At 41.5% G+C, this 27851-nt stretch overlaps 3 pseudogenes; 2 read left to right on the plus strand and 1 right to left on the minus strand.

The window, feature by feature from the left end:
* The first annotated feature begins 5357 nt into the window (after positions 1-5357).
* LOC149994668 (four and a half LIM domains protein 1 pseudogene) lies at positions 5358-6195 on the plus strand (annotated as a pseudogene).
* Positions 6196-8045: 1850 nt separating this feature from the next.
* On the plus strand, positions 8046-11549 carry LOC149994669 (axin interactor, dorsalization-associated protein pseudogene; annotated as a pseudogene).
* A 678-nt stretch (positions 11550-12227) lies between these two features.
* On the minus strand, positions 12228-13001 carry LOC149994670 (small ribosomal subunit protein eS4, X isoform-like; annotated as a pseudogene).
* Between the last annotated feature and the right edge of the window lie 14850 nt (positions 13002-27851).

A 27851-nucleotide genomic window follows, 5' to 3' on the forward strand; every position in this document is an offset into this window, starting at 1 on the left:
TGTGTAAATATATCACAATTTTTAAATCCAATTATCTACTGATAGGCACCTAGGCTGTTTCCAAGTCTTGGCTATTGTAAATGGTGCTACCATAAGAATAGGGGTGCATAAGTTTTTCTGAATTGGTGTTTTGTGATTCTTAGGGTATATTCCCAGCAGTGGAATCACTGGCCAAAAGGAAGTTTCATTTTTAGCTTTTTGAGGTAATTCCATACTGTTTTCCACAGTGGCTACACCAGTCTGCATTCCCACCAACAGTGCACTAGGATTCTTTTTTCTCCGCGTCCTTGCCAGCACTTGGTGTTTGTTGATTTATTAATGATAACCATTTTGGTAGGTGCGAGACGATATCTCACTGTGGTTTTAATTTGCATCTCTCTGATGGCTAGTGATGTTGAGCATCTTTCCATATATCTATGGGCCATCTGTATGTCCTCCTTGGAGAAATATATATTTAGGTCCTTTGCCCATTTTTAATTGCATTGGTTGCTTTCCTGGTGTTGAGTTGTATGAGTTCTTTATATATTTTAACAATGAAATCCTTGCCCAATAGAGGGAGAATATTTCAACACAAAAAGGCCATATACAAAAAACCTACTGCCAACATCATACTCAATGGGCAAAAACTAGAAGCATTTCCTTTTAGATCAAGAACAAGACAAGTGTGTCCACTTTCACCACTCTTATTCAACATAATACTGGAAGTGTTAGCCACAGCGATCAAACTATAAGATATAAAAGGCATTCAAATTGGAAAGGAGGAAGTGAAATGGTCATTATTTGCAGACAACATGATAGTGTACATAGAAATTCCTATAGGCTCCACCAAAAACCTACTGGTCCTTTAAATGAATTCAGCAAAGTAACAGGATACAAAATCAATAGTCTTAAATCAGTTACACTTTTACCAACAATGTACTATCAGAAAGAGGAACTAAGAAAAAAAATCCCAATCCCATTTACTATAGCAACAACAGCAAAAGAAAGTAAAGTACCTAGGCAGAAATTTAACCAAGGAGGTAAAAGACCTGTACTTGAAAAAGCAGAGAATACTGAAGAAAGAAATTGAAGAAGATAGAAATAAATGGAGGCGTAGATCCTGTTCATGGATTGGAAGAATTAACATCATTAAAATGTCCATACTACCCAGAGCAATGTATAGATTCAATGAAATCCTACTAAATTACCAAACGAGTACTTCATATATCTAGAAAAAAAAATCCAAAAATTTATATGGAACCAAAATGACCCTGAATCGCCTCAGAAATCTTCAGGAAAAAGAACAAAGTAAGAGAGATCACAATACCTGATGTCAAACTCTATTACAAGGCCACTGTAATCAAAATAGTCTGGTACTAGAATAAGAACAGACCCATAGGTCAATGAAACAGAATAAAGAACCCAGTGATAAACCCAAACCTCTATGGTCAATTAATATTTGACAAATGGGGCTGGAGCATAAACTGGAGTAAAGATAGCCTTTTCAATAAATGGTTTTGGGATAACTGGACTGGTACATACACAAAACTAAATCTAGACCATCGACTTATCCATGCATCCGGATAAACGTAAAATGGGTAAAAAGCTTAAATATAAGTTGGGATACTGTAAAAATTATAGTGGAAAACATAAGCAGTAAGGTTTTGGATATCTCACGTAGCAATATTTTTGCTGCTATATCTCCTAGGGCAAGGGAAATAAAGGAAAGAATAAACAAATGGAGCTACATCCAATTAAAAAGCTTCTGCACAGATAAAGAAACTATCATCAAAATGAAAAGGGAATTGGCTGCATGGGAGAACATATTTGACAACGATACATCTACTATATTTTCTTTTCTTTTTTGGTTTTTCAATTACAGTTGTCCCATTTTCCCCCCATTGCTCCCCCCCACCCAGCCCTCCCCTTCTCCCACAATCATATCCCTACCCGTTGTCCATGTCCATGAGTCATTTATACACGTTCCTTGACTAGACCCTTCCCTTACTTATCCCCCTTCTCTCCCTCCCCCCTATTGACTGCTATTCTGCTCTTTGTTCTATTTAGTACATTTGTTTATGTTGTTCTTTAGTTTCCTGTATTAGGTGATATCATATGGTATTTTTCTTTCTTTGCCTGGCTTATTTCACTAAGCATAATTCTCTCTAGTTCCATCCATGTTGTCGCAAATGGCAGGAGTTCCTTCTTTCTCTCTGCTACATAGAATTTCACAGCCTAAGTGTCCATCTATAGATGTCGTCGTCGTCGGCAGCCGTCCGTTTCGAGAGACGATGGTGTAGCTTCTTAAGAGTCTATCTGCACCGCCGAGAATGGCTGTGCAGTCCGACTCGGGAGTGACACGGTATCTGTCTCCTCCCGTGTTGAATCGACATCTTGCGATGACGCTGGAGTGTCCTTTCCAGTGGAGCTGAAGCTACAGAGCCTGGGCAGGGTGATATGGAGGGTCTGCTGTTGCCCATGCAGCAGACCCCCCCTCTCTTCGCAGCTGAAGGGTCCAAGGGAAAGACGGAGTCAATACAGCTTGGTTTCAGGTGCGCCGCAGGAGTTGCCGGTGTTGACTACAACGTCAAACCGCCTTAGGGACTCCGGCTCCGGATTTTCTGTCGGGGTTTACTCCCTTAGCCTTTCCCCTGAAGAGGTATGCCGCAAGGCAGCGGAGGTTTTTTGGAGTCAGAGTTTTCCTTCTCTGATGTGCCCTGACTGGAAGATCGAACCAGCGACACTTAGCTCACAGGCCGACGCTCAATCCACTGAGCCAAACCAGCCAGGGACATCTATAGATGAGTGGATCAAAAAACTGTGGTACATCTACTATTATTATCCTTCAAACCCAAGTTCGCAAAAGCTGTCTCTGTGGTGCTGTCCGTGGTGCTGACTCATGTGAGCCTAATGGAGGTTAGAACCCTGTCTCAAAGTGAAGGGCAGAACAGACAGAATAAGAGGCCTTTTAAAAAAATTAACATACTAGTCGTAGTTCAAAATTCCTATGATCGATGAAGTGCACTTTGGATTTTCTCACCAAACTTTCTGAATTGTTTCAGAATTTTCTAACAGGAGTCCTTGTGCAACAGAGTTTATTTAAGCCTGGAGAAGTCCTCAATTTTCATCAGTATTTTGTATACAGATTATGTGACAATTACTAAAATATTTTACCTGTTTTTTCCCAAAGAACCAAGATGCTGTACAAGTTGCTCAAAAATTGCATAAATATTATTTTCATTTTTATAAAACTGAAATTGTAAAACAGACCTACACTCCACACAATGGTCTCATAAACCGTATATTAAGATGTATGGAATTTTCTTACTCTCCCTCACAAAATAGGCAAAACGTTACTATTAGGATAATTGAACAAGAGTTAGCAATTATTCTAAACCTTATATACTAATATTTTTATTAACAAAGGGTCAATGTAAAAACTAATCAGGAGTTAAAACATAATTAAAGCAAAAAGAAAAGATACCCACAGAATGTTTATGGTTCTACAGCAACATTTTATATTTAGGGCCCACAAGATGAGTTCAGTAAATATCTGGTAAATATCAAAGAAGCAGGATCTTTATGGCAGAGGCTTTGAGAGCCAAAAGAAGAGGCTTGTACTTTGAGGACGTTTGTGAGCCTCACAAAGCTATAAAACAGGAAAGCAACAAGGTCATTATCTGGTATCAAAAACTATTTAATAAGTAGAACAATGAATGAAAAACAAGTGTCTACCACACCTGCAGATTTCCCTTTCCCAGGGCCCGACCCGCGATAGCCATCACATGGGGAGAAAACTTGGTCTGGGAATCAAGGGTGCTAGTTTTGTGGGGCTTGACACAGAGAAGCTACTTAAAATAGATGTGAGAATGGGTTGCAGAATGTCTGTCCAGGGGTATCATTTAATTTTCATAGCAATATCATCTGTATAACCCCAAACTAGAAATAACCCAAATATCAAAAATAGGTGTCCCTTCCCATTGTCTCCCATATCCTCACCTTCCCAAGCACACCACATTGTGAATTTGTTTATCTTCATTGTCTGTACTTACAATTTTACTATTTCCGCAAAACAATGATCAAGAAAACTACAAAACAGAGACTTTCGGTCAAGATGAGGGCATAGGAAAACACGTCTCACCTCCTCGTGCAACCACATCAAAATTACGACTAAACTATAAAACAATCATCACTCAGAACCATCAGAAATGGAGTTGAATGAAATTATGACAACTATGGAATAAAGAAACCACATCCCTTAGTGTAATATTCTCCAGTTCCATTGGGGGATGGGGTGAGCAGAGGAGGGCAAAGGGGGAAAAATTGGGACAACTGTTAAAAAATAGCAATTTAAAAAATGATTTAATAAGAAAGAAACCACATCTATCCAGACTAGTAGGAGATGCAGAGATGTGAAACGGGCTGGTCTCACACCCACATGTGGTAGATAAAAACTTGGGAGGGATATCTCAAGAGTGAGGGGTACCAGCCCCACACCAGAATCACAGCCAAGGGTTCCAGTGCCAGGAAGATAAGCCCCCATAATTTCTGGCTATTAAAACCAGCTGGGTAAATCACAAGCAGTTACTCTTAAAAACTCACACACAGACTTCTCATAGACACTCCCTCTGAGCTTCAGCACTGGCGGACTAGCTTGAAAGGCACGGGTGGCATATGGGGAGGATCTGAAGTACCTGGCATCAGGGAAGGAGCTAGAAGACAGCTTTCTCCAAGACAGAAAGGCGGGCGGAGGCCATTGTTCCTTTTCTAACGCATCCCTCCACAGAACCACAGAGCTGGCAGGTGGGGGCCATATATGAGACTTCATTAACCTGGCTCACACAGTATCCTCTGCCCCACCCAACTTATGGGCTAGCCCAAGCTGTTAACAGTGACTTTTCTATATGAATGTCTGGTCTCGACTCAGGCTTCATATCTTTCTAAATGCTCTCAAACAAGCAACAACAAGCCTCAGTGAGCACCCAGCCCCTGTACCTCTGCTAAGCAGCCCCAGACACAGCACTAGCAGCAGCCACCTTCAGATTGCTTTGTGGCTCATGCTAGGCTACATGGCCCCAGGCAGAACACAGGTTGGGGCTGACCCTGTTCTCCACCACCCAGGAAACCAGAGAGCCTGTGCACCCAGTAGACAACCACAGACCACATCAGAGCACCACCACCCTGCCCATTCACAGCTGATCCTCTATGGAGGGTGGAGGGTGGTGATCAGTGGTCACAGCCCATCCTTGCAGCTGACTGGCCTGGGTAAATCTCTCCCGTTGACCTGTCTACAGCAACCAAGGCTCAACTACAAGAGGAGAGTGTACTCAGCCCACAAAAAGAGTATATTGTCCACACATCCAGTGTGAGGTCCCTCCAGGTACAAGGTGGGCACCATGGCAAAGAAGTTTGACTGTCACTACTTCAGGGACCCCCTGCAGGGGAAGAAGTACATGGAGGATGGCCACTACTGCTGCCTTAAGTGCTTTGACAACTTCTGTGCCAACCCTTGTGTGGAATGCTGCAAGCCCATTGGTATGGACTCCAAGGAAGTGCACTATGAGAACCACTAGTGGCATGACACCTATTTCTGCTGTGCCAAGTGACTGCATCCCTTGGCAAACAAGACTTTTGTGTCCAAGGACCACAAGATCCTGTGCAACAAGTGCACCACACGGGAGGACTCCCCAAGTGCAAGGACTGCTTCAAGCCAATTGTAGCAGGAGATCAGAACATGGAGACTGTCCAGCACAAAGACTGCTTCACCTGCAGCAACCCCAAGCAAGTCACTGGGACTGGAAGCTTCTTCCTGAAAGGGGAGGACTTCTACTGCATGACTTGCCATGAAGCCAAATGTGCCAAGCATTGCATGAAGTGCCACAAGGCCATCCTATCTGGAAGAATCACATACCAGGATAAGCCCTGGCATGTCAAGAGCTTTGTGTGTGTTACCTGCTCATAGAAGCTGGCTGGGCAGCATTTCACCACTGTGGAGGATCAGTATTGCTGTGTAGATTGATACAAGAACTTTGTGGCCAAGAAGTGTGCTGGATGCAAGAACCTCATCACTGGGTTTGGTAAAGACTCCAGTGTGGTGACCTATGAAGGACAATCCTGGCACAACTACCACTTCCACTGCGAAAAGTACTTCATAAATCTGGCCAACAAGCTGTTTGTTTTCCTGTGTATTGTCCTGACTGTGCCAAAAAGCTGTAAAGTGACAGGAGCTCCTGTCCTGTAAAATGAAATTCAAATCTTGTTCTTTGTTTCTTCACCCTCTGCCCTACACCATCCATAGGGAAAGAGCAACCTTTTACTTCTTCAAAGTTGTTCCTTATGTCTTTTCTCCCATTTTGAATTATTACTCAAGTAAGGGCACACAGTGATCATACTAGGATTTAGCAAAAAGTAACTCCTCAGCAAAGTTGAATTTGCAATGGCTGCAGTAAGAAAACAAATGCTTAGATCAACTCTTCTGCATGTTTATCCTAGAGCAGAAAAGTGCTAACCATTTAGCTGCTTAGTGATGTAAGCAAGAAGCCTAAGAGATAAAGCCCCTACTGAGTGCCCTTCATGACTCAGCTGGGACCCACAATCATCACACAACACAGAAGAGTTGCAGCAGCTGCTGCTACTTGCTTCTCACCCTGTTCTGTGAGAAGAAAGAGAACTTACTGAAATGCACGGTTTAACTTCCTCATCAAAACCTTCTGTTCTTTTGTGCTTTTTATCAACTAATACAAATGTCTAGGAAGTTCACATTTAAACATAGCTGTGATTCTAAACTGACCTTTTATCCACACTAATATTTGAGATCCCAGTGTGTCATGTTTTCCGAATGTTCCTACTGTCAAGCATGGAATGTGCAGGTGATTTGGAAAGCGTAGGCAGATCTGAGGAAACGAGCCTGTTTCAGAGGAACATCGTCACCGTGAGTACTTCTGGCAACGTAACAAAACTAACCCACATGTTGTTTTACTCCTTTTAATTAATACTTTTGTTTTAATATTAATAGCAACAGAGTTTATGGGTTTGGTGACTTGCATGAAAATAGTTTAGCCTGCTCAATGGTCCTGCAGTTTTGAAGTCATCCCACAGAAGTGACCATAAAACTCTAGAGTAGCTGAGCAGGCGCCAGGACTGTCATTGACACATGGATGTGACATTTCCAAACAATGCCAAGTTGAACTCTTGTGACATAGTAGTTGTCTGGTCTTTGTCTCTGTGTTACAGAGACTCACCAATGGCCCGTCTCTGGTGACTCTTAAGGCTGTTCCTCAAGAGCTTAGCTGGGTCTCTGAGGGAGTGAGGAGATCACCATCCTCACAGGCAGGTGTCCACGTAGTGCTTACTGGAGAGGCAGAATCATCTACTTACTGTTACTCGACCTACACTGTTATATTACATAGTAGAATGAGACAATATCAAAAGTGGACTTGTAATGACAATACATATTAACATTCCCATAGCAGTGGTTAGAGAAGCCAATGCCTCGTTTCTAAATTTTGTCATTAGCTATTATTATCTAATGTTTCCGTGTATCCTTACAGAAATAAAGCAACGTATAAATAAATAAATAAATAAATAAATAAAAAGTAAAAGCATTAGCTCTGGCCAGGTGGCTCAGTTGGTTGAAGCCTCATCCTATACACCAAAAGGTTGTGGGTTTGATTCCCGTTCAGGGCGCATATCTAGGTTGTGCATTCAATCCGCAGTCAAGGCATGTACGGGAGGCAACTCATCGATGTTTCTCAGATTGATCTTCCTCTCTCTCTGTCTGTCTCTTGAGTGAAGATTAAAAAGTAAAATGAATGGATAAACTGATCCAATCAAAAGGAAGGAATGGATTGCCAACTACAGAGCCATAGTAATGAACACAGTATGGTACTAGCACAAAAACAGATACATAGACCAATGGACATAAGAGAGCCCAGAAATGGGCTTGGGTGGCTCTTCAGCAGGTGGCGGTAGTGGCCTTAGCAGTTTCTCCAGGCCTGGGAAGGATGGCGCCGTAGAGAAAGGCCTCACTGCAGTAGGGGCAGGAGGGGTTGGGGTGCGGATTGGCCATGTAGGAGCTAACCCGGGGTCTGCGGCAGTGCTGGGGCACAAGTTTTAGGAGAAGCACCAGCTTCAACTCTTGGGGCCAGCTGGTAGAAGCGATAGATGAGTATCAGACATTAGCAAGATATCTACCAAAAAAGGTCGAAGTTCAACACAATAATTCTGAATTTACAGAAGAACAAAAGAAAACCATAGGCAAAATTGTAACCTGCTTGGAATTACAAAGTGCAGCTTTATAGTCCACAGTTTCAAGAAAAATTTAAACTGGAGGACCTAAAGAAGCTGGAGCATTGAATCCTAAAGAATATTCCTACATATAATAAAGAATTCCCAAGCCCTGGCTGCTGTGGCTCAGTGGATTGAGCGTCGGACTGCGAGCCAAGTGTCACTGGTTTGATTCCCAGTCAGGGCACATTACTAGGTTGCACGTCAGGTCCCCAGTTGGGGGCGTGAGTGAGAGGTAACCACACAGTGATGTTTCTCTCCCTATCTTTCTCATTTCCCCTCTCTCTAAAAACTAAACTAAAATAAAATAAAATAAAAAAATAAATAATTAATTAAAAAAAATTCTCATTTCATGTTCAGCCTGTTCCCTTAAAAAGAATTTTAGCACCTGGTGAAGAAGAGGATTTGGAATTTGAACAAGATGAAGAAGAGGATTGTGCTGGAGCATGGTCTCCTGATTCCTTTCCTGCTTGAGTCCCCTGTACTTTATTACCAAGGTTGCCATCAAAACCAGAAATGACTTCACTCACTACCAGAACTGAGAAAATCAATCTGCAAGATTCCGGGAGTGCACTGATACTTATATTGCAGTTAGTGTAAAGGACCTGAATGGCACAGATTTAACTCCTGTGGCTTCAAAAAAAGAGGATACATATATATGCTCATTTTAATGTGGACATTGAGATCTGAACATGTTGAAAAATTAACCAAAGGTGCAGCTATGTTCTTTGAATTCAAACACTACAAGCCTAAAAAGAGATTTACCAGTACCAAGTGTTTCACTTTCATGGAGGTGGATAAAATTAAACCTGGGGCCGTTGTAATAGAACTATATACTGGAAACCCACTCACTTTAAAAGAAATAAATTGCAATTATTGACAAAGAAATCATTTTTGGACTTCCAGCCAAGATGGAGGTATAGGTAGACACACTGCATCTCCCTCCACAGCTAAGAAGGAACACAACTACCTCAAAACTAGAAACAACCACAAGTCCCAGAAAATGAAACTGCATGGAAGTCCAACAGACAAAGATATAAAGAAGAAATACTCATCTAGACAAGTGCAACAGCTCTACCTAAGACACAGAGGCAAACAAACACAGGAAACTGTCAAGATGAGGAGGCAGAGAAGCATGGCCCCAAAGAGAGAATGGATCAAGGTTTCTGTGGGAGAACTAAGTGATGAGGAGATAGCCAACCTAACAGATACAGAATTCCAAATGCTGGTGATAAAGATGCTCACAGGCTTGACAGATATGCTTGGGTATGGCAAATGCATAAGAGAAGAAGTGAAGGTTATGCTAAGTGAAACAAAGGAAAATCCACACAAGACCAATGGTGAAGGGAAGAAAATCAGGGTTGAAATTAATGATTTGGAATATAAGGAAGAAAAAAAAACAGTCAACCAGTACAGAATGAGGAAACAAGAATTGAAAAAAATGAGGAGAGGCTTGAGAACCTCTGGCACAACTTTCAACATGTCAACATCTGAATCATGGGGGTGCCAGAAGGAGAAGAGGAAGAGCAAGAAGTTGAGAACTTATGTGAAAAAATAATGGAGGAAAACTTCCCAAATTTTGCGAAGGAAATAGACATCCAAGTCCAGGAAGCACAGAGAGTCCCAAACAAGCTAGACCCAAAGAGGACCACACCAAGACGCATTATTAAATGCCAAAGGTTCAAGATAAAGAGAGAATTGTAAAAGCAGCAAGAGAAAAGAAGAGAGTTACCTACAAAGGGGTGCCTATCAGACTATCAGCTGATTTCTCAAAAGAAACTTTTCAGGCAAGAAGAGAGTGGCAAGACATAATCAATGTGATGAAAAGCAAGGACCTACAACCAAGACTACTCTATCCAGCAAAGTTATCATTTAGAATGGAAGGACAGATAAAGTGCTTCCCAGACAAGGTAAAGCTGAAGGAGTTCATCATCACCAAGCCATTATTATATGAAATGTTAAAGGGACTTATTTAAGAAAAAGGTCAAAACTATGAACATTAAAATGACAACAAACTCACAACTATCAACAACTGAATCTAAAAAATAAAAACAAAGTCCAACTAAGCAAACCAGAATAGGAGCAGAATCATAGGTATGGGGATCATTTGAAGGGTTACCAGCTGGGAGGGGGAAAAGGGAGAAATGGGGAAATGGTGCAGGGATCAAGAAGTATAATTGATAGGTACTACACAAACAGGAGGAAGTTAAGAATAATATAGAAAAGGGTGAAGCCAAAGAACTTATATGCACGACTCATGGACATGAACTAAGGGGGGTGGAATTGCTGGAAGGAAGGGGGGTACTTGGTGGAGGGAAGCAAAGGGAAAAGAAATTGGGACTACTGTAACAACATAATCAATAAAATATACTTAAAAAAAAGAAGTACAAATAGGTAGTTATAGAACAACCATGGGGATGTAAAGTACAATAGGAAATAGTATAGCCAAATAACTTACATGGATGACCCATGGACATGGACAATGGTGTGGGGATTACATGAGGGAGTGGGGAGTGCTGGATGGAGGGGGCAAAGGGGGGAAAGTTGAGATAACTGTAAGCATAATCAGTAAATTATAAGTTTTTTCAAAAGGCCTCTCAGAACCCCCAGACACAGAGAAGGGCTCTTACTCAATCCATGCCTGCCACCTGGTAAGGTGGGGAACAAGGGCTGCAACCCTTTCCGTATGCCTTCCCTCTGAGGTGCTTTAACCACAGCTCTTCAAGAAGAGGAGAGAAAATGAGCATGTATCCCATTGTGGGCCTCTTATTTTGTCTTGTAAGTGACCTGAGTGTGGGCTAATGGTGATTCCCTCTTCCTCAGTCACTGGGTTGGGATGAACATGTCTGTGGCATCTCATGCCTTCCCCATGTCCCAGTCTGCACCAGACCAGTTTCCCTTTTCCTTGTGTTGTCTGTGGGATCATACCAGCCTTCAGGAGAAAAGTGAGTGGCCCCATTCCCAGCGCCAACATCAGCTGCACCTACACAACCTGAGGAGAAACTGAATGTAAAGAGATGGTACCCAATCATTAAGCCAGAATAATAGTAGTAGTTGTAGCAGCAGCAGCAGCAGCAGCAGTCATAGAAGTAGTAGTAGTAGTAGTAGTAGTAGTAGTAGTAGTAGTAGTAAATATGCAACATTTATGTAGAGCTTAATATGTTCCAGACACTATTACAGGAATGTTACAAAGGTTAACTTACTTGTTCCTCACAACAACTCTATGAGCTAAGTACTATTATCTCCATTCGATACATGAGGAAACTGAGTCACAGAGCAATTAAGTCACTGTAGGAGGTTACATATGTGTGTAACACACCCCTGATTCACCAGAATATTCACCATGGAAAGGATGAGTTGTACCACAGTAGAAAGGATTGTACTTTCCAGTTAAGAGATACAAGCGGAGGAAAGATTTTCAAGGCTGATTAAGTAGCATATTCAGAGTTCTCTTTCCACTTCCTCCATACCCTGGTGAATTTCCACTGTGGCTCTCCAGGTGACCCCATCATCCCTTTTTATCCCCATGAGTCCTTGAATAGGGAGGTACAAGAGGGATAGGACACTCAACTGTTTGACCTTGAGTGACTGGAAGTCTTTTGAGCAGCTCTTCCTGAGCTTGGAGCCATCACATAGCTTAGGGGATGTAGGGACAGGGAGGCCATTAGAAGATAAATAGGTGAGCTGTATTAGTCTAGGAGAGATGTCATAACAATACCACAGACCGTGGCTTAAACAATAGATATTTATTTTTGTACAGCTCTGAAGGCTGGATACCCAAGATCAAGGAGCCAGAATGGTAGGTTTCTGGTGAGACCTCTCTCTTTGGCTTGCAGATGGCTGACTTCTCTGTGTGTCCCTACAGGGTCTTTTTTTCTGTGCACACACATCCCTGGTATCTCTTCCTCTTTTTCCCCATGCCATATTATCTTTAATTATATACAAAGACTTTTCCAATCATGTCACCGAGAGCTCATTTCTCCACTGCTCTGTTTGGTTGCCAGTCTCTTGCCCCTCTCTTCAGCAATGGTGAGGTAGATACCCTGTCCACAGGGAGGCAAAACCCATGGCTTTTTGCCTTTGCCAACAACAAAAATGTTGGAGAGCCAGGTGTCAAAGCCATTGCCATTGGAATCGTTCACATGAACTACACCAAATGAACCAGGGTGTCTTTCTCTGTTGGGTATCACACCAATTCTTCCCAGGTTAGCTCCTCTAGTCACCATACACAGGTTACCAATGTCATACTTGATGAAATCAGTAATTTTTCCAATCTCCAGATCAATCTGAATGGTGTCATTCACCTCAATGAGGGGATCGGGGTAGCAGATGGTGTGAGCATTATGGGTTGCCAGATGTGGGATTCCTTTTGTGCCCACAAAGATCTTCCTGACTTTGCACAACTTGGACCTGGCCCCCTCAGGTGTAATCCGATGAACAGCAAAGCGACCCTTGGTGTCGTAAATCGGAAGGAAATTCCCTCTGGTCTTGTTAATGCTGATCACATCCATAAAACCAGCAGGGTAGGTTATATCAGTTCGGACCTTGCCACCAATCTTAATAAGCTGCTGCATGCAGATCTTCTTTACTTCATATTCTGTTAGGACATAATTCTGTTCTCTCAGCTCCTGGGGACTGGGAGATGGCCCAAGAGCAAACACACCAGTCAGTTCATCCAGCATCCAGTGCTATGGAGCTGCTACATGCTTCAGATGCTCCTTGGAACCACGAGCCATGGTGGCACTAGGCACAGAAAAGGACCTTCTCTTTCTGGTGCATCCAGAAAAAAAGAGTAGGAGGCTGTGCATTGGTGTTTCTTTCTCTTATTAGAACACCAGTTCCATTGGATTACGGCCTTACCCTTATGACCTCATTCAACCTTGATTGCCTCCTTAAAGTCCCTATCTTTAAACATGGTCACACTGGAGGTAAGGGTCTCAACATAAGAATTTGGTGGAGACACAATTCATTCTATAACATGAACTAAAAAGTGTATGGTATATTAGCTGATGTCTAGTAAGTGCTCAAAAACTGGGAGCAATGGTAATAATAATGAGATTCATGGGAAGAGAATTAGCACCACAAACCATGGTAACAGGGTTAGTGTTGCTCTTCGTCTGTCAGTAATTGTGGGTGGTCAATTAACTAAATACTTAACTACAGGATTGGGTTATGTGGAGAGAGTACTGTGATATTTCACAACATCCTATAGTCTGCACCTGGGAAAAGCAGGCATCCCCCCCCCCCCCCAACGGAAACTCTTGTTGACTTGGGGCTGAAGCTTAGAAAACTTGCAGAAAGGTGCTTGGACCCAGATCTGAATGACCCAAAGTTCAAGTTCCCAAATATTTCAGCTTGATTTCTGAGTGTACCTATAATACAAACTACTGTATGTATTTCCTTGGAACATGGAAGACACTAGGTAATATTTCTCCCCCTTGTTATTATATGTGGCAGCTGTAGCTATCAGCTGGGAGATGGAAGAGCTAGTTGCTCAAGCATTTAGAAGACAACATCAGCCTCTGCTAGGGGAGCGGTCTCCATGGCTTGGCACCAGGACTCCCGGGAAACTGTCCTTTCTGTGGAGAGAAAGTTCCCAAGGGTTGATCTAGTCAGGAAGCCCAGGCACTGTAACTTGAGAAAGGACTTATTTAAGGAGGAAAATGTCTCTGCACTTTTTTGTCACACGGGGTAGAGGTTGCAATGACTCAGCCTGAATTACTTATGAGATCTGTCCCGGAAGCCATTAGCCAAGAAGATGAAAACTAGAGACATTTATTGAAGAAGATACAAGCTACAAGGAAATGTACATAAGACAATGACACCTCAGTCCCCTTCAAAGTAGGCGCCTTGGGACCTCACACAGCTCTCCCAATAACCATTAGGTGCCCCATTGTATTTTCCAGATCTCATGGATGGTCTGAAATCTCTTCCCTTTCAAAGGTCATTTTAGTTCTGGGGAAAGCCGGAAGTCGCAGGGCACCACGTCTGGGCTGTAGGGAGACTGAGCTCGACATTCGCAGGTGTTCTGCTTGTTGCAGGCCTTCCAGTACATGGATCACTTTCAACAGATTCTGACCATCTTTGAAGTGTTTGTGCCACACTTTTGCTTGTGCTGCACTCATTGCATCGTCCCTGAAGTCTTGTGACTCATCCGAATAGTTTCCGCAGAAGAACATTCAAACTTAATGCAAAACTTGATGCAGGTTTTTTGCTCTTCTTGCTCAGTGATTTTGAATGCGATGGCCCCATGGTACACATGCTCACTCAGCGACATCTACCACCCCCACTGACTAGTACGTGAAATCATCATTGTTCACGCATGTGCATTACAGTCCACTCTCCTTGGCTGCCAGGTTACATCAATGTCATGCAAACCGCTCTCGTTATGCTAACAATGGCTGGACTTTTTCTGGACAGACCTCATATAACGCAATGGTTAGCAAATATCGTCACTCATTATTGGCTGTATTCACTAATATTTATAAAGAAAAGTGTTTGTGAAACTGCTAGGTCTGGGAAACATGAGGACGTCTCTCCTGGAAGTGGAGAACAATCATTTCTCTGCAAGAGTATGCTGTCCCGGAGAGTGGAGGTCTGTCAGACACAACCACAGTTTCCTTTGTAAGCTTTGTGGCTCTACAGTTTAGACAGGGAAGCAAAATATCCATCTTTAATACACCTTCTCCTGGTGAAGGAGGCACAAGTAAGAAACAGAGCATTAACTGAGTAATGATTTGCCAGGAAAGACAATGTCACTTACATTTTAAATTTAAATGAAAAGAAAATGACTCTGAGTATGTTGAAGACCTTGGTATTGTGAAAAAATATGTCCCAAGAATGTGAGCTTGTTTATTCAGTCAACACATACTTTTGTCAGAACTGTTATTGGTGCTAAAATAAACAAGGTGTGGGGGTACAGAAGTATTAAAAGTGAAATATTTTATGGTATTTCAGTTGGCCAGTATTATGTATAGGTTTAGAATAATCAGAAATGAAGGCACTATAACTGAGTTAACAGTGTGATATAGAACAAGTGATATTCTCATTAACTTCCAAACCATAATTACGGTATTATTGTAAGAGTTTGGTTAGAACTGTGAGTCTAGTGTTGGCTACACGTTAAAATGATCTGGAGAGCTGGAAGGTCTTGGGGCTCAATGGTAGTGCATCTGACTCCAGATCAGCAGGTTGCATGTTCAAAATTACCTGGGGAGCTTTTAAGAACCCCAATTTTAGGCTACCTCTGATGATAATCAAGTCAGAATCTCTGGGAGAGGGATTCTGGCATCAGCAGTTTGTAAAGCTTCCCAGTGATTCAAACATGCCCGACATCTGGTCAGTGAGGTAGAAAAATTATTCGTTGCAGTATTGATGTTATGATGTGAGACGCAGTAATATCCTTCACTAGAGATATTTAAGGAGGTTTTGGAAAACACTTATCTGAGTGTAACCTAATTTTAACTGCCCCGGCAGGATGAATAAGACCAACCCCCCCTTCCTATTCTTTAGTGAAACATAAAGGGAAAAAAGGTACAGACACAAGAATGCTTCACCAAATGTTTTGTGTATTAAAAGTCATGGCACCAGAGGATTTTAAATGGGGAACCTCAGTTCTACTTCTGAGGGGACTTCCGGAAACAGCCCACCTCAAAATACATATGAAATTTCAGAGGAGACCCCCACTCAACAAGCTAATGGTAGAGGGTGCACTAAATAACCTGACATGAACCTAAACACTCACAGGAAGAAATGAACCACGCGTGACAGCTTGCATAGAATTTTCTTGCCTCATCAATAGTCTCAGAAGCCAGGAGATCTGGGAAAGTCTCCTGGAACGGTGTTCTATCAAGCCCTTGTATCTATGAAGAATTTGACTTGGCTGCCCTCTAGTGGTCAGAACACTGACCAGGGTGACAATCGAGAAAAATGATGGGCTCAGCTATCGATACTCTGCACAGTGGTCCTAACTGCAGTGTGGATTCTGGACAACCATCCCCAGGATCCTCTGAGGACTAAACTCTGTTTAGAGGTTTATGAGGAAAGTTCTCTTTCCGAGGTCTGTTTATAGTAGTGAGTTAGGTGGGAGGACAGCAAGAAAAATATTAAACTCAGACAACAGAAGAATGCTACCAAAAATTTGAACTGGCCTTTGTATGCTAAAGATTGAAGCAAAATTGCTGTCTTTTTCTAAATAGCTTTTTTGAAGAAGAACCAAGAGGATGTCATGGATCTAGTAAATGATTATTAATCTGTCAGAAGCTCAATGTAACACAAATTATTTCTTTAAGACTTGGGAAGAGTTGTTGTGCCATGCTGGAAATATTTGGTCTGTGGGGAAAAAAAGTTATTTTATTTTAAAAATATGTACTAAACATTTCATATGTACCAGACACTGTTAGCTGCGTTCAAGACAAAGGGTGGCCCAAAGTATCATTACGGTGAAATATTTACCAATAATTAGTAAGTTGGCCTTTATCATGGTGCGTTAGGAAGAACAAAGACTAAAGATTATACAACAGAATGAACATCACAGAGATCTTGGTCATATCACTGTTCATCTTATTAGTCATCAGAGAATAAGACTGTGCCTTTTGCAAGGGTTTGGTTAGAAGATAACTTGTCGCAGGAGAGATGTTATTATAAGGTTGATACCCTCCTTTTTTCAAAATCCAACAGGATATTGGGGAAATGTTTCACCTATAAACTAATATTAAGTGGACTAGAAGAATTCACGAGGAAAATCCCCCAACACATTGAGACCAAAGGGAAAATGTACAGAGGCAAGTATTTTTCATTGAATTTCTTGCCAACCAGAAGTCAGTGAAACAGTGAACTTAGGATATGGAATCTCAGTCAAGGTGCACGGGTTATGTACTGAAATTTACAAAGAAGATCACTCATCAGAGCTGGGTCTCATAACCACATTTGTCTGATTTATAACCACTGAAAAAGAATATGAATCCCTTAGAATAATAATTATATAATTAAAAAATAATATTTTGCTACTGGCATAACTTTTACCCCCAAATAGAATCATAAACCCACTTCCAACTTGAGATCCAGAGTCTGGAGAAATCATGCTGGCAGCTCCTGAAAGCATTCTGAGTTTTCTGTGCTTCTGTCTTGGCTCCAATGATAAGCAAAATTCAACCTGCATTCTGGAGTTCTCCAGTCCTGCTGAAAGCTAATTACAAACCATTAAAATTCCTGAGAACAAGGGGTGGCTTGATAGAAAATATGTTTAAGAAAACAGCATTATACTTCTATATGTATAGGAAGTTCTTGCATTAGACATCAAGTTTTTGTTTCTAGATGAACTGAAACTCATGAGTACAAACCTGCCTTTGTCTTGACTACATCTTGATTGTCTTGGTCTTAGCTGCCTCTGAAGTGAATCCAAATAGAAGAAAGAATCTTCTATCAAAACTGGTAAGTTAGTAATCTTTATTGACAGGAACTAACTTGGCCATTTTCATTCTGAGGAATGAGTATCTTATGCAAAAAGATTAAACAGAACACCTAATCTTCTACCTCCCTTCTGAAAAAGATTAGTTACTATGGTGGGATGTCCACATCATAATTCACAGAACCTCTGAATATTATCTTATTTAGAAAAAAGGTCCTTGCATATTTAATTAAGTTAAGGATATCAATATGAGATATCCAATGACAAGTGTCCTTAGAAGAGACACACAGGGGATATTTATAGGCAGAAGAGAAGAAAGCAATGCGACCATAGATGCAGAGATTGAAGCGATGTGGTCATCAATGAAGAAATACCAACAGCCACCAGAAGCTAGAATAGGTCAAGAATGACTTCTCCCCTAACATTTGGAGAGAGTACAGTCTGATTTCAAACTCTGGCCTCCAGACAGTGTTTTAAGCCACCCAGTTTGTGATAATTTGTATGACAGCCTCAGGACACTAATACAATCACCAACCACTACTCGAGTCAACCATGTGGTGGCAGAGAGCAAGTTCTGTGATGGTTTTAGGCCATTGCACTGGTAATACTAAACTTTTCTGTGCTTGTCACTGAGCCTGAGTTTTAAAGTAAGGACTGGGTAAGACTGAAGTCCCTTTTAGCATATGGGACTTTACTGTGTAGACACCCCTTCCTCTGATAATAGCAGATGTGGCAAGACTGCAAGGAGTTGGAACAGCAACTTCTGCCCTTAATAGAAAAATATAGTAGCAACTACAGTAGCCTACATAAGAGGTTTGTCCCTGTGGTTTTCTATCACTCTCACCACCACAATGCCAATATCTTGGAGGGAAAAGAATATAATTCTGATGTAATTGGGAAGAACAAGTTGTTGGGCGCATGTTTGGTTTTGCTATGGGGCAGTGGTTGGGAAGGGAGTCACGTCACCTTTTTGTGACAAAGAAAAGTTCTGAGATGCCAGCCTGGGGTCATTTTATTAGTGTTTTGTGATCAATATCCTTAATTCATTGTTGGCAATAATAAATCACAATAAGAGATGCATTTGTGAAACTCAAACAGGTTGAGTTTCTCTAGGTCCTGACAACAGCTGTCATGGTTGGAGAGCTGCCATACTTTCTGCAGAGATACAGTGTCCTAGGCAGTAGATTAACAGCCTGGGTTATTTTCTGCGGTTATTCTCAGCACTTTTTACAAGATAACAGATGAATAAAAAGCAAAAAGAGGAATGAAAACCAAGCAAAATGATGGGTATTTCTGCACGTGTTGAATAAAAGGTAATATATTTTAAATCGATTCAATGAATATCTATTGGTTTCATGTCATCCATACAGTGTTTGGAATCTGAAAGAGAAGCTTGAAAAACACTGGAGACCTTGGTATGTAAAGCCATTTGAGGGGAAGGAAGAGCTTAAAGTCCTGAGTGGGTTTCACTCTGATTCAACAAATATTTCTTGAGTACCCACTACATAAGAGATAAGAGACTCTGTTTTCATGGGCTAGAATAGACATATAATGATATTTGGCACTTTTTACTACATTACGGGTAACTTTTGAACACCATCCTCTGCTTCTGGTACAAAGGGATATTGGGGCCGTTTGAGAAGAATCTCCTTGGTTTTCAACCTGGTTTGATTTTATTTAAAGAGGCTGCTCACTTACATTCCAGGATGAATGAACCACTATTCACTATACATGTTGACATAACTGTACAGAGGCAAATATTTTTATTGTTTTTCTTGTGACAAGGAGTCACTGAAACAGAAGTTTCAGACTATATTACAAAGCTGTAACAGTCAAAACAGTATGGTATTTGCATTAAAAACAAACAAACACATAGACCAATAGAACAGAATCAAGAGCCCAGAAATAAACCCTCCCATGTGCAGTCAACTAATATTTGACAAGGTAGCTAAAAACACTTAGTGGGGAAAAGACTGTATCTTGTAAATGGTGTTAGGAAAACTGTATAATCACATGGAGAGAATAAAATTCAACCCCTATTTTAATGACCTCAAAATGGATTAAAGACCTAAATATAAAACCCCAAACTGTAAAACTCCCAGAAGAAAACAGTGAAAAAGCACCTTGGCATTGGTCTTGGTAATAATTTTTTGGAAAACACCAAAAGCACAAGCAACAAAAGCAAAAATAAATTCATGTGGTACTACATCAAACTAAAAAACTTCAAAAAGAAACAAAGAAACAATCAACAAAATGAAAACACAACCTACAGAATACAACAAAATATTTGCAAACCATCTATCTGATAAGGAGTTAAAATACATAAGGAACTCATACAACTCTGTTGCAACAAAACTAATAATCTGATTAGCAAGTGGGCAGGGGACCTGAACAGACACTTCTTCCAAGACTTACAAGTGGTTAACATGTACATGAAAAGATTCTCAACTTCACTAGCTAATTGGGAAATTCAAATTAAAACTACAATGAGAAATCACCTCACACTTGTTAAAATTGCTATTATCAACAAGACAAGTAATAACAACTGTTGGAGAGGTTGTAGAAAAAAACAAGAACCCTCATTCACTGCTGGTAGGAATGGGAACTGGTTCAGCTGCTATAGAACACATCACAGAGGCTCCTCAAAAACTTAAAAATAGTGCTACCATATGACCCAGTAATTCCTCTCCTGGGTGTCTATCCAAAACATTTGAAAACATTTATTTGCAAAGATGTTTGCACCACTATGTTTATTGCAGCATTATTCACTGTGGCCAAGACATCAAAACAATCCAAATGTTCTTCAATAAATGATTGGATAACGATTATGTCACACACACACACACACACACACACACACACACACACACACAAATGAAAGACTACTCAGCATAAGAAAAGGTGAAATACTGCCATCTGTGACAACATGGATACACCTTGAGAATAAGGTGCTAAGTGCAATAAGTCAGAAAGAAAAGTCAAGAACCATATGCTTTCACTAATATGTGAGATATGAAACTAAAAGTAACAAATGTCCAGAAACTCATAGACACAGATAAGAGCATGTTGGTTGCCAAAAGGAAGGGGGTTGGGGAATAGTAAAGGGTAACAGGGGTAAAATATATGGTGATGGAGAGAGATTTGACTTTGGGTGGTAAACAAAAATGCAATATATAGATGATGTATCATAGAATTGTACACTTGACACATATAATTTTATTAACCAATGTCGCTCCATTATATTAAATTTAAAAATAAATAATAACAAAAGGTGGGTAGAGGACTTGAATAGACATTTTTCCAAAGAAGAAATAAAAATGGCCATCTGGTAAATAAAAAATGTTCAGAACTTCCAGCTAAGATGGAGCTGTAGGTAGACAGACACACTGCATCTCCCTCTACAACTCAGAAGGAATACAGCTACCTCAAAACTGGAGACAACCAAAAGTTCCAGAAAATAGAGCTGCACAGAAGTCCAGTAAACAAAGATATAAAGAAGAAATACTCATCCAGACAGAAATCATTCTAAAATTAAGCACTGGAGACAACCAAAAGTTTCAGAAAATAGAGCTGCACAGAAGTCCAGTAAACAAAGATATAAAGAAGAAATACTCTTCCAGACAGAAATCATTCTAAAATTAGGCACTATTGATTTCCAGCCAAGATGGAGGCGTAGACTGAAACGCTCCATCTCCCTCCACAACTAAGAAGGAATACAACTACTGCAAAACCAGAAATAACCAGAAGTTCCAGAAAATAAAGCTACATGGAAGTCTAACATATGAAGTTATAAAGAAGTGATGCTCGTCCAGACGGGTAGGAGGGGCCAAGCCGGGGTGGAGAGGTCAAGCTGTGCTGGCGGCGGCAGCTGCAGTGATGGCGGTGGGATGGCGGTAAGCACAGACACCTGTACTTAAGGGGAGGCGAGAAGCACCTTGGGAGCACCCCCGGCTGCAGACCAAACCTGTCAGCTCATGATTCCAACGCTGAGGAAGGCAGACCCCCATGGCTTTGGACTGTGAGGGCGAGAGGGCATGGGGACAGAGGAGGAGGCTCCCAGTCTCTCAATAGAGAGTGAACAGCAGGAATCCATCTTGGACCCCTGCTTCACCCCCCAAAATGCCACAGCATGGTGAGAAGGGTAGTGACGAATGCACAGGGCTCCCCCCCACCCCCATAACATAGTAGGTGTGACAGCCCCACCCAGGAAGCAAAGGTAAACACAAAACTCTCAGGATGGCACAGATCATGATAGAGATCCCAGTAACGCAGCTGACCAACCAGCAAATATCTAATCTAATGGCTCAGCAGATAGGAAATCTTTCAGAGGCACATTTCAGAGCTTTGGTTATAAGAATGCTTACAGACCTAACAACAGATCTTAAACAAGATGGGGAAGGAATGAAAGCTAGTCCTGCTGAAATGAATGAAAACACATACAAAACTAGTGGTGAGGGGAAGAAAACCACGGATCAAATCAACAAACTGAAACATAGGGAAGGAACAAACAGTCAACCAGAACAGAAAGAGGAAACAAAAAGTGAGGAAAATGAGGGGAGGCATCCAAATTCTAGGGTTGCCAGAAGGTGAAGAAGAACTAGAAATTAAAAATTTATGTGAAAAAATAATGAAGCAGAACTTCCCTAACTTGGGGAAGGAAATAGACTTACAGGTCCAGGAAGCACAGAGAGTTCCAGAAAAACTGGACCTGGGGAGAACCACACCAAGACACATTATAATCAGAATGTCAAAAATTAAGAATAAAGAGAGAATCTTAAAAGCATCAAGAGAGAAGAAGAGAAGTATGTACAAAGGGGTCCCAATAAGACTATCAGCTGATTTCTCAAAAGAAACTCTGCAGGCAAGAAGGGACTGGCAAGAAATATTCAAAGTAATGAAAAGCAAAAACCTACAACCATGATTATTTTATCCAGAGAAGCTGTAATTCAAAATAGAAGGGCAGAGAAAGTGTTTCCAGGGCAAAGTAAAACTGAAGGAGTTCATCAGATCCAAACCACTGTTATACGAAATGTTAAAGAGACTTGTTTAGGAGAAAGAGGATCAAAACTATGAACATTAAAATGAAAACTGTATCACAACAACCAACAACAGAAGCTAGGGAATCAAAACAAAGGCAAACTAAGTAGGCAATGAGAGTGGAAAAAGAATGATAGATATGGGGAACATTTGTGGGGGAGGTCAGTGGGGATGGGGAAGGGGAGAAAGGGAGGGAGATGGTACAGGAGTTAAGAAGCATAGTAGGAGGGAGTGGAGTAGAAAGGAATATGTTGAGAAGGACCATATGCACAACCAGTGGGCATGGACTAAGGTGGGGGGACAACTGGAGTGAGGGGGGTCACTGGGTGGAGGGCAACAAAGGGAAAAGAAATTGGGACAACTGTAACACCATAATCAATAAAGCATATGGTTTTTAAAAAGGATGAAAATCTGAAAAGAAAAAAAAAGAACTACCCATCCAGAGATGTAGGAGGGGTGGAGCTGGGGTGGATGCAAGGTGGTGTGGCAGCGGCGGCAGTAACAGTGGCTGTGGCTGGCGGTAAGCACGGTCACACATTAAAAAAAGTAAGGAGGGACAGCTAGGGATCACTCCTAGCACCACATCAGACCCTGCAGCTCACACAGCATTGGGAAAAATAAAGCCTCATTGCTTCTAACTGTGAAAACCAGTGGGGGTTAGGGTGGAGGAAGAAACTGCGAGTCTCTCAGCAGACTCTGTTGGTTTAGAGGGCCCCCATGGTTCTAGAATATCCGCAGACCCACCCACTCTGGGAACCATCACCAGGACAATAGCTAGAGGGGCACCAGTCCCATATGGGAAGTGGGAGAAGTGCCTGGAAAAGGGGTGATTGCTGAACAGTCAACATTGTTCCCTCTCAGACCTCTCCCCCACATACAGCGCCACAATACGGTGAAATGTGTTGCCCCATACAACATAACACGTGTGACAGCTCTACCTAAGACACAGAGACAAACACAGGAGCCTATCAAGATGAGGAGACAGAGAAGTATGGCCCAGAAGAGGGAACAGACCAAGGTTACAGTGGGAGAACTTAGTGATGAGGAGACAGCCAACTTAACAGACAAGGAGATAGCCAACCTAACAGATGCAGAATTCTAAACACTGGTGATAAAGATGCTCACAGGCTTGATAGATATGCTTGAGTATGGCAAACGCATAAGAGAAGAAGTGAAGGTTATGCTAAGTGAAATGAAGGAAAATTCACATGAAACCAATAGTGAAGGGAAGGAAACTGAGGTTCCAATTAATTATATGGAACATAAGGAAGAAATAAACAGTCAACCAGTACAGAATGAAGAAATAAAAATTGAAAAAAATAAGGAGAGGCTTAGGAACCGCTGGGACAACTTTAAATGTGCCAAAATCCAAATCATAGGGGTGCCAGAAGGAGAAGAGGAAGAGCAAGAAATTGAAAGCTTATGTGAAAAAATAATGAAGAAAAATTCCCCAAATCTGGCGAAGGAAATAGACACACAAGTCCAGGAAGCACAGAGAGTCCCAAACAAGCTAGACCCAAAAAGGACCACTCCAAGATACATCATCAGTAAAATGTCAAAGGTTAAAGAGAGAATCTTAAAAGCAGTAAAAGAAAAGAAGAGGTTTACCTGCAAAGGGGTACCTATGACTATGAGCTAATTTTTCAGAAGAAACTTTGCAGGCAAGAAGAGACTGGCAAGAAGTATGCAATGTGATGAAAAGCAAGGACCTACAACCTAGATTACTCTATCCAGCAAAGTTATCATTTAGAATGGAAGGGCAGATAAAGTGCTTCTCAGACAAGGTAAAGCTAAAGGAGTTCGCCATCACCAAGCCATTATTATTTGAAATGTTAAAGGGGCTTATTTAAGAAAAAGAGGATCAAAACTATGAACAGTAAAATGACAACAAACTCCCAATTATCAATAAATGAATCTAAAAAAAAAAAAAAAAGCAAAACAAAGACAAAACTAAGCAAACAACTAGAACAGGAATAGACCCATAGATATGGAGGTCATACAGGGAGCTATCAGTGGGGAGGTGGAAGGGGAGAATGGGGGAAAAAGTGCAGAGATCAAGAAGCACAACTGGTAGGTACAAAATAAACAGGAGGATGTTAAGAACAGTTAAGTAAATGGAGAACCCAAAGAACCTATATGCATGACCCATGGACGTGAACTAAGAGATGTGGGATTGCTTGAGAGAAGGGAGGTACTGGACAGTGGGGCAGAGGGGAAAAATTGGGACAACTGTAATAGCTTAATCAATAAAATATACTTTTAAAAAAGGGAGAAACTGCAGGATTTTCGCTGCTTTAGAACATACGTAAACCCCAGGGCAGCAACTGGAAGGGCACCAATTGCATAAATGAAATGGATGAAGTTAATGGAAATGAGACCAGTGCTGGGCAAATCATGAGAAGACAGGCAGCAGTACTGTCCCCTCTCCAAGCCTCCACCACAGATAGAGACAGAGAGCAGTGAAGCAGGTGGTCCTGCCCTGGCAATTATCTAAGTCTCCACCTCATACAATATATAGGTGCCTTTGTTATATAGGTTGTGCTACTAAGACAGGGAGTAAAAGCAGCTCTACCTAATACACAGAAACAAACACAGGGTGGCTGCCAAATAGAGGAGGTAAAGAAATATGGCCCAAATGAAACAACAGAATAAAACCCTAGAAAAAGAACTAAATGAAACAGAGATAGCCAACCTATTATATGCAGAATTCAAAACACTGGTGATAAGGATGCTCAGAGAACTCATAGAGTACAGCAAAAAAATAAATAAAGAAATAAAGTGAAATAAAGAAAAATACACAGGGAACCTACAGTGAATGGAAGAAATCAGGATTCAAATAAGCGATTTGGAACGAAAGTAAGAAATAAACATTCACCCAGAATAAAAAGAAGAAACAAGAATACAAAAACAAAACAAACGAACAAAAAACAAAACAAAACGAGGAGAGGCTTAGGAACCTCTGGGACAACTTCTAACATACCAACATCTGAATCATAGGGATGCCAGAAGGAGAAGAGGAAGAGCAAGAAATCAAAAACTTATTGAAATAATAATGAAGGAAAACTTCCCTAATTTGGTGAAGGAAATAGACATACAAGTCCAGGAAGCACAAAGAGCCCCCAAAAAGTTGGACCCAAAGAGAACCACACCAAGACACATCATAATTAAAATGCCAAAGGTTAAAAACAAAGAGAGAATATGAAAAACAGCAAGAGAAAAGAAGAGAGTTACTTTAAAGGAGTTCCCATAAGACTGTCAGCTGATTTCACAAAAGAAATTTTGCAGGCAAGGAGTGGCAAGAGGTAGTCAAAGTGATGAAAATCAAGGGCCTAAAACCTCCGCTGCCTTGCGGCATACCTCTTCAGGGGAAAGGCTAAGGGAGTAAACCCCGACAGAAAATCCGGAGCCGGAGTCCCTAAGGCGGTTCGACGTTGCAGTCAACACCGGCAACTCCTGCGGCGCACCTGAAGCCAAGCTGTATTGACTCTGTCTTTCCCTTGGACCCTTCAGCTGCGAAGAGAGGGGGGGTCTGCTGCATGGGCAACAGCAGACCCTCCATATCACCCTGCCCGGGCTCTGTAGCTTCAGCTTCACTGGAGAGGACACTCCAGCGTCATCGCAAGATGTCGATTCAACATGGGAGGAGACAGATACCGTGTCACTCCCGAGTCGGACTGCACAGCCATTCTCGGCGGTGCAGAAAGACTCTTAAGAAGCTACACCATCGTCTCTCGAGACGGACGGCTGCCGACGACGACAACCAAGATTACTCTATCCAGCAAAGCTATCATTAAGAATGGAAGGGCAGATAAAGTGCTTCCCAGACAAGGTAAAGCTAAAGGGATTCACTATTGCCAAGCCATTATTATATGAAATATTAAAGGGACTTCTTTAAGAAAAAGAAGATTAAAACTATGAACACTAAAATGACAACAAAGTCATGACTATCAACAACTGAATCTAAGAAACAAAGCCAAGAACAACATTCAGCAAACAACTAGAACAGGAAGAGATCATCATTATAGAAATCATTTGGAGGGTTATCAGCTGGGAGGAGGAAGGAGGAGAAATGGGGAAATCGTGCAGGGATTAAGAAGCATAACTTGTTGGTACAAAATAGACAAGGGGAAGTTAAGAACAATATAGGAAAGGGAGAAGCCAAAGAACTTACAGGCACGACCCATGGACATAAACTAAGGGGTGGGGGTTGCTGGAGGGAAGCAGGGTACAGGGCAGAGAGGGCTCAAAGGGGGAAAATTGGGACAACTGTAACAGCATAATCAATAAAATATACTTTTATTTTTAAAAAAGCTAGGGAAAGTTCTAAAGGTTGTGATTGAAGGGGCCATCAATCAGGTGTCCTGAACAGGTGGAGGCTAGGGCTACTTTCTGAGGAAGGCTGTGTGCAGAGCTCCAGTTACCAGCACAGAGAATTTATCTATCCGAACTGATGCCAGGAGGGAGGGAGAGAAGACAGAGGCCTGAGTCAGTGGAAAAAGCAATTCCAGAGCACCTGAGGTGACTGCAGAGTTACCCGAAAGGAAGCTGGAGACCAGTAACAATAACATCTAACTTAGTGGTTCTCTAAGTGAGGTTCCCTGGACCAGTAGCAAGGGGGTTGATAGAAAAGAAGATTCCAAGCTCCCCTTCATGAGAATCAGGAATTCTGAGGGGAGGGCCTAGAGGTGATTCTAATATGACAAAGTTTGAGAGCCATGGATCTAAACTTCAATGAACAAAGACTGTGTGCCACACATTATTCTGAATGATTTACCTCAACTCATTGGTCCATAAACTGCACCATAGGAAATACATAATTTTACAGATGGGAAATGTAAAGCAGGATGTTATAAGCAACTTACCTAAAATGAGAGAGCCAGAGAGAGGCAGAGATGAAAACTGAACCTCATTTGTGTTCTTATCTATTGCATGATTCTCTCACTTTAGCACACAGCCCCAGAGTCACTTCTTAAAACCCTCCTGCTGGAACCCGTTCTTAATTTCTGATTCACTAAAGTTGGGTCAAAGAGTTTACATTTCTCACAAGCTCCCAGCTGGTCCTGATGTTCTTGATCCAGATTCCACATATGAGAACAGCTGTACTATGTTATACTGCCTTTTCCACATGAGAATTTAGACC

The sequence above is a fragment of the Furipterus horrens genome, unplaced genomic scaffold (assembly GCF_987537825.1).
Source record: "Furipterus horrens unplaced genomic scaffold, mFurHor1.1.pri manual_scaffold_13, whole genome shotgun sequence".
NCBI classification, from domain to species: Eukaryota; Metazoa; Chordata; class Mammalia; order Chiroptera; family Furipteridae; genus Furipterus; species Furipterus horrens.